The sequence below is a fragment of the Salmo trutta genome, chromosome 21 (assembly GCF_901001165.1).
Source record: "Salmo trutta chromosome 21, fSalTru1.1, whole genome shotgun sequence".
In the NCBI taxonomy this organism is placed as follows: Eukaryota; Metazoa; Chordata; class Actinopteri; order Salmoniformes; family Salmonidae; genus Salmo; species Salmo trutta.
Genome location: NC_042977.1, coordinates 32788966 through 32797475, shown reverse-complemented (window position 1 = coordinate 32797475; position 8510 = coordinate 32788966).

Here is an 8510-nt window from a genome sequence, read left to right as displayed (position 1 = left end):
TGAAATCAAACTGTCCACTTAGGAAGCAACACTGATTGACAATACATTTGACATGCTGTTGTGCAAATGGAATAGACAACAGGTGGAAATTATAGGCAATTAGCAAGACACCCCCAATAAAGGAGTGGTTCTGCAGGTGGTAAGCACAGACCACTTCTCAGTTCCTATGCTTCCTGGCTGATGTTTTGGTCACTTTTGAATGCTGGCGGTGCTTTCACTCTAGTGGTAGCATGAGACGGAGTCTACAACCCACACAAGTGGCTCAGGTAGTGCAGCTCATCCAGGATGGCACATCAATGCGAGCTGTGGCAAGAAGGTTTGCTGTGTCTGTCAGCGTAGTGTCCAGAGCATGGAGGCGCTACCAGGAGACAGGCCAGTACATCAGGAGACGTGGAGGAGGCCATAGGAGGGCATCAACCCAGCAGCAGGACCGCTACCTCCGCCTTTGTGCAAGGAGGAGCAGGAGGAGCACTGCCAGAGCCCTGCAAAATGACCTCCAGCAGGCCACAAATGTGCATGTGTCTGCTCAAACGGTCAGAAACAGACTCCATGAGGGTGGTATGAGGGCCCGACGTCCACAGGTGGGGGTTGTGCTTACAGCCCAACACCGTGCAGGACGTTTGGCATTTGCCAGAGAACACCAAGATTGGCAAATTAGTCACTGGCACCCTGTGCTCTTCACAGATGAAAGCAGGTTCACACTGAGCACATGTGACAGACGTGACAGAGTCTGGAGACGCCGTGGAGAACGTTTTGCTGCCTGCAACATCCTCCAGCATGACCGGTTTGGCAGTGGGTCAGTCATGGTGTGGGGTGGCATTTCTTTGGGGGGCCGCACAGCCCTCCATGTGCTCGCCAGAGGTAGCCTGACTGCCATTAGGTACCGAGATGAGAACCTCAGACCCCTTGTGAGACCATATGCTGGTGCGGTTGGCCCTGGGTTCCTCCTAATGCAAGACAATGCTCGACCTCATGTGGCTGGAGTGTGTCGGCAGTTCCTGCAAGAGGAAGGCATTGATGCTATGGACTGGCCCGCCCGTTCCCCAGACCTGAATCCAATTGAGCACATCTGGTACATCATGTCTCGCTCCATCCACCAACGCCACATTGCACCACAGACTGTCCAGGAGTTGGCGGAAGCTTTAGTCCAGGTCTGGGAGGAGATCCCTCAGGAGACCATCCGCCACCTCATCAGGAGCATGCCCAGGCATTGTAGGGAGGTCATACAGGCACGTGGAGGCCACACACACTACTGAGCCTCATTTTGACTTGTTTTAATGACATTACATCAAAGTTGGATCAGCCTGTAGTGTGGTTTTCCACTTTAATTTTGAGTGTGACTCCAAATCCAGACCTCCATGGCTTGATAAATTGGATTTCCATTGATTATTTTTGTGTGATTTTGTTGTCAGCACATTCAACTATGTAAAGAAAAAAGTATTTAATGAGATTATTTCATTCATTCAGATCTAGGATGTGTTATTTTAGTGTTCCCTTTATTTTTTTGAGCAGTGTATATATATAATTGTAGAATAATAGTGAAGACATCAAAACTATGAAATAACACATTTTACATTTACATCATTTAGCAGACGCTCTTATCCAGAGCAACTTACAGTAGTGAATGCATACATTTCATACATTTTTTCTCCGTACTGGTCCCCCATGGGAATCGAACCCCAGGTGAAGCCAGTTGAGAGAATGCCAAGAGTGTGCAAAGCTGTCATCAAGGCAAAGCGTGGCTACTTTGAAGAATCTAAAATCTAAAATAAATGTTGATTTGTTTAACACTTTTATGGTTACTACATGATTCCATATGTGTTATTTCATAGTTTTGATGTCTTCACTATTATTCTACAATGTAGAAAATAGTAAAAATAAAGAAAAAACATTGAATGATTAGTGTCTAAACTTTTGACTGGTGTTTTAGGCTAGTGAAGTCAACAACACCTGATTGACATTTATGAGCTACCTTTCTTTGTTGGTAAGTATCCAGCAGTAGCTGTGCACCATGCTAACTGAGGTCAGCTTAGCAGAGGTGTCAGCCTGCTACAGTATGTCCCCTTTGTTTACTGCCAATTGGTCAATGACATGACAATTCATTTCTGGAATGTTAGCCTTTAGGGGTTAGTAGGGGTTGTGCAGTAGTTGCATGTAACCTACACTACTAAAAATAGTGCATTAAAACAAAAAAGTTTGTGCAGTACTTATTTTTCACTAAATAATCTCTTGTATTTCTACAATACAGTATCCTGTGTTTGCAGTGACTAAATTGGCTCTATGCTCATACAAAAACGTTCTGGCGCTGAGAAAATCTGTCAAGAAGACATATGGACAAAAATAATTGTGTATGTTTTGTATATTGTCTACACGGAGACAAACACTATTTCGATTAGCTGCAGAAGAAGCCTGCAGCTGGCCTGGGTATGTACAGTGAAAACATCATATATCCCAGACAGTCTAACTATTATTAATTATTTTTGGTTAAACTATTTTTGGTTAAACTAAGTTAAAGATCAGTGTATGTGCCTATCCTTTGTGGTATATCATTTTCTGTGTTTATTTGAACTAAGTAAGAACATAGGTTAATTTATAGTTAACAACTGCATGTGCAAAGCATATTTCTTGAGGCTAATATTTCGCAAGAGCTGAAGATGGAACCTTTTAATTAGTAAGCACAAATTTATACTCAAAGCCATAAATCAATAGGATTTTGGCAAGTATGGTTAGGAAAAGATTGTCTATGCTTGTTCTGATCCTCCTATTCTGATCTACAGTATTCGGTTCCATAATAGAGACTGGCCATAAATTAAACATATAATCAATACATTTCATGATTTTCAGACACATTAAGATCATTTCTGTGTTCATTTAGTTCATTTATGGATCAAGGAGTAAAAAATAGATATGGATCTGGACTTGGGAAGGATCCAGCTTTCTTAACATACCCTACACCTGGGGAGAACTAATGCCAGATCCAGGGATGAAGTCTATTCATCCCCAAAATTAAACAATATATCCCCATTCATCACAAAGATCATAGCAACATCAACACAAGTGCCAGGAACAGCCACGCTTCTGCCAAGTTTCTGTTTACCGAATGGCCAGTTCTGCAAGCTCACAAATAGTGGATAAGAATGACTGATGAAAGGAATTACCAAAGATCAGCATCATGCTGAAGAACGTTCCACCTCACCCATGTGATATAGAGGCCTACTGTATGTCGTTGTGCTTCATAAATCATTGTGTAGTTAGTTACTGTTACTGAAGGGTTGCCAATGTCATAGAGATCATTTGTGTTGTGTTCACCTGAGTAATGGCATAGATTACTGTGAGGCTCAAGGCAGTGGTGTAGTAGTGCCTGGAGAAGTGGTTATACTCTAATTTAGCAAAATAAATCCCAAACGGCCCCGCCTGTCCAAGGATTAACAGGGCCCTGTGTGAAAAATTCAATGAGAAACAGTGACATACCTTAAATGATGAATCCCATATTGGTCTTTCACAGTCAGGCCAACCCAAGCTGTACTGTACAAGTAGGCTAATAGTAGGCCTACTACTGAAACAGATAAATTAGGATGTCATCTGAGTTAGAAATTTACAGGTTTCTGTTTTTTTGTTTTTTTTAAACAGGTTTTCGCTCTCAGAGCAGCCTGGTCTCATAGACTAACATAGTAAACGTAAATCCGGAACACTGAAATGAGAATGATATGTTACGTTAGGTATGGTTACATAAGACAGAAGGTTATCTAAGGCAAAAGCAAAAATAGGGTGTATGGTCGGGGTGGATGGGTGGGCGTAAAACTAGAATGTCTAGGAACTCAAAGGTTGTGTGTTCGAATGTCATCATGCAAAACTTTAGCTAATTAGCAACTTTGCAACTACTTACTACTTTTTAGCTACTGTGTAACTACTTAGCATGTTAGCTAACCCTTCCCATAACCATTTAACCTGCCCAGTACATCACTGGGGCCACGCTTCCTGCCATCCAGGACCTATTTACAAGGTGGTGTCAGAGGAAGGCACCAAAAGTTGTCAAAGACTCCAGTCACCAAAGTCATAGACTTTTCTCTCTGCTACCGCATGGCATGCGGTACCGAAGCGCTAAGTCTTTGTCTAAAAGACTCCTTAACAGCTTCTACCCACAAGCCATAAGACTGCTGAACAATTAATCAAATGGCCACCCGTCTTTACTATATATTTTTAATTGCGTTGTTGGTTAAGGGCTTGTAAGTAAGCATTGAATTCGGCACATGTGATAAATGAAATTTGATTTGATTTGATACATGGTAAAGTACTGTGGGCTTTTTACAATGAATAACAACATTATTCCTGAATATTGAAAGAATCTCAATACAGGTGTCCACTTGTATCCCATTTCAGAGAAAGGCTTTTTACAGGGTTACAGTTACACTTGTCAGTCAGTTCAGTTCTGACACTGTTGTCAGTTAATCTAGGCTTGAGTAAGAGAGAGATTCCTGGCCTGCTTCTTAATAACACCTGGTTTAAAGGAGATAAGCTGGAGGGTTTGTCAGCTTCATGACAAGAATGGACACTAATCCTGGTAGTCAATACCCACTGGTCCTGCATGTCTGGTGAGTGGGGTAATTGATTCCCACACCCTGCTTGACTTAAACGCTCTCCCTCAATTCTCATTACACCAGGCTGAGAAACCAGGAAAACAGTCTTTCACCGGTGTGTGTGTGTGTGTGTGTGTGTGTGTGTGTGTGTGTGTGTGTGTGTGTGTGTGTGTGTGTGTGTGTGTGTGTGTAAAGAGAGAGAGATAGAAAGAGAGCGTGGTATATATTCTCTGTATATATTCTCGCTATTGTTATTTTACTGCTGCTCTTAATTTCTTGTTACCTTTATTTCTTATTCTTATCCATATTTTTTTAACTGCATTGTTGGTTAGGGGCTCGTACGTTACCATTTCACTGTAAGTATTCGGCGTATGTGACTAATACAATTTGATTTGATTAGATTGGAAGACAGAAGTGTTTAGTCGTAAAGAGACCGTGAGGGCTGAACTAGAGGCCGGTCACACGTAGGTGGTAGTTGAAATTAGTTTTGTAACCTAGTCTAATCTCTGAGGTCTGTCAGGAGTTTTCCCTCAAACTTGTTGCTAGGACCCTACCCTACCCTACCCTAACCTACCCTACCCTACCCTACCCTACCCTACCCTACCCTAACCTACCCTAACCTACCCTAACCTACCCTACCCTACCCTAACCTACCCTAACCTACCCTACCCTACCCTAACCTACCCGACCTTACTCCGCTCTTCTTTTCCTCTCCTGACTTTATTCTCTCTCTCTCTCTCTCTCTCTCTCTCTCTCTCTCTCTCTCTCTCTCTCTCAATAAAGGGGCTTTATTGGCATGGGAAACACATGTTTACATTGCCAAAGCAAGTGAAGTAGATAATATAAAAAAGTGAAATAAACAATAAAAATGAACAGTAAACATTACACTCAAAGAAGTTCCAAAAGAATAAAGACATTACACATGTCATATTATGTACCTATACAGTGTTGTAACGATGTGCAAATGGTTAACGTACAAAAGGGAAAATAAATAAACATAAATATGGGTTGTATTTACAATGGTGTTTGTTCTTCACTGGTTGCCCTTTTATTGTGGCAACGGGTCACAAATCTTGCTGCTGTGTTGGCACACTGTGGTATTTCACACAGTAGATATGTGAGTTTATCAAAATCAGGTTTGTTTTCGAATTCTTTGTGGATCTGTGTAATCTGAGGGAAATATGTGTCTCTAATATGGTCATACATTTGGCAGGAGGTTAGGAAGTGCAGCTCAGTTTCCACCTCATTTTGTGGGCAGTGTCTTCTATTGAGAGCCAGGTCTGCCTACGGCTTCCTTTCTCAATACCAATGCTATGCTCACTGAGTCTGTACATAGTCAAAGCTTTCCTTAAGTTTGGGTCAGTCACAGTGGTCAGGTATTCTGCCACTGTGTACTCTCTGTTTAGGGCCAAATAGCATTCTAGCTTGCTCTGTTTTTTTGTTAATTCTTTCCAATGTGTAAAGTAATTATCTTTTTGTTTTCTCATGATTTGGTTGGGTCTAATTGTGTTGCTGTCCTGGGGCTCTGTGGGGTCTGTTTGTGTTTCACACACCTTTGATATGGGAAGCTGGATTTGATGCTTGAAACCTTTCATACATTTGTTATGCTTTTTGCATTTGGGAATGAGAATAATATTTTGTGTCGAGATATAAAATATCACGTTAAAGGTATACGTAACTAAATGTCGGTGTAGCCTTGTCACGTCCTGACCATATACTTAGGTATTTTTGTATTATATTTGGTCAGGACGTGGCAGAGTTATGTTTGGTTTTGGTATAGTGGGGTTGTGAGTGTTGTGTTAGGTTCTAGGTTAGGTTTTCTATGTGTAGGTGTATGTCTATGTTTGGTTAATTGGGGTTGGGACTCTCAGTTGAAGGCAGGTGTTGTCTATCTGCCTTTGATTGAGAGTCCCATATAGTGGGGTGTGTTTGTGTTTGGTATTTGTGGGTAATTGTATTTTGCACTGTGTTTCGTTTCGCCTGTGAAACTGTCACCTTTCGCCTTTGCGTGTTTATTTTGTTTTGTCGTTTCCATCTATAATAAATATGATGTGGAACAGTCAACCTGCTGCGTATTGGTCATGAAGTGATTTCGACATATCTTCCGATGAGGGAGAATACGAGGAACGTGACAGAATTACCCACCAACAACGGACCAAGCAGCAGAGGAAGGAGCAGCACAAGGAGAGGCACCAGGAGAAAAGCTATCTGGAGTCATGGACTTGGGAGGAAATCCTGGATGGGAAAGGACCATGGGCTCAAGCTGGGGATTATCGCCGCCTGCAGTGGGAGATCGAGGCGGCGAGAGCTGAGAGGCGCTGGTATGAGGAGAGGGAGCGCAACGGACACGGGAGGCAGCCCCACAATTTTTTTGGGGGGGGGCACACGGGGAGATTGGCGGAGTCAGGTGGTAGACCTAAGCTAACTCCCCGTGCTTACCGGAAGCAGCGTGGTACTGGTAAGACACCGTGTTATGCTGTGGAGCGCACGGTGTCCCCAGTGCGCGTTCAAAGCTCGGTGCGCTACATACCAGCCCCCCGCAAGTGCTATGCGAGTGCAGGCATCGAGCCAGGGCGGATGGTGCCAGCTCAGCGCGTCTGGTCTCCAGTGCGCCTCCTCGCTCCAGGTTATCCTGCGCCGGCGTTGCGCACTGTGTCTCCAGAGCGCTGGGAGGGTCCAGTTCGCCCAATGCCTGCTCTCCGCCCGTGCCGGGCCAAAGTGGGCATTCAGCCTGGAGTGTGGGTAAAGAGTGTCCGTACCAGAACTCCAGTGCTCCCCCACAGCCCGGTTTATCCTGTGCCTCCTCCTCGGACCAGGCCTCCAGTGGGTCTCCCCATCCTGGTCCATCCTGTGCCACCTCCCAGGACCAGGCCTCCAGTGGGTCTCCCCATCCTGGTCCGTCCTGTGCCACCTCCCAGGACTAGGCCTCCGGTGGGTCTCGCCAGTCAACAGTCGTCAGAGCTGCCCGCCAGTCAACAGTCGTCAGAGCTGCCCGCCAGTCAACAGTCATCAGAGCTGCCCGCCAGTCAACAGTCGTCAGAGCTGCCCGCCAGTCAACAGTCGCCAGAGAGGTCAGACTGCGCTGAACTGCCGGAGTGGCCAGACTGCGCTGAACTGCCGGAGTGGCCAGACTGCGCTGAACTGCCGGAGTGGCCAGACTGCCCTGAACTGCCGGAGTGGCCAGACTGCCCTGAACTGCCAGAGTGGCCAGACTGCCCTGAACTGCCAGAGTGGCCAGACTGCCCTGAACTGCCAGAGTGGCCAGGGACGCCCGCCAGCCCGGTGAGTCCTGTGCCTACGCCTAGGGCCAGGCCTCTGTCATGTCTCCCCAGCCTGGTGAGTCCTGTGCCTGTGCCCAGGGCCAGGCATCCATCATGTCTCCCCAGCCTGGTGAATCCTGGGTCAGGGCCGTCGGAGTATCCGACACCGGTGTACGGCCCAGAGGATCCGACACCGGGGTGCGACCCAGAGGATCCGACACCGGGGTGCGGCCCAGAGGATCCGACACCGGGGTGCGGCCCAGAGGATCCGACAACAGCTTGCGACCCGGGACTGAGGGGAGCTGCCTGTGACCCAGAACCGGGTGAGTCTGGTCACAATTCTAAAGTAAAGTTGATTAACTATGACTGTGATGATTCTGCCTACAACCCAGAACCGAAGGAGTCTGCTTACAGCCTGGGACCGAAGGAGTCGGCCCACGAACGAGAACCAAAGAAGTCTGCCTACTGTCCTAAGCCCAACAGGTCTGTCTACGGTCTGTTGGACAGTAGGCCAGAACCGGAGCCACCTCCAATATAGGTGGGTTGGGGAGGGGGGGTGTAGCACTGTGCCGTCGTTGACGGCAGCCACACTCCCTTCCCTCCCTTTAGTTAGGGGGTTAATTGTGTGTTGTTTTTTTCTGTTGGTTTGGTGCATTCAGTGTATGCACCTTTA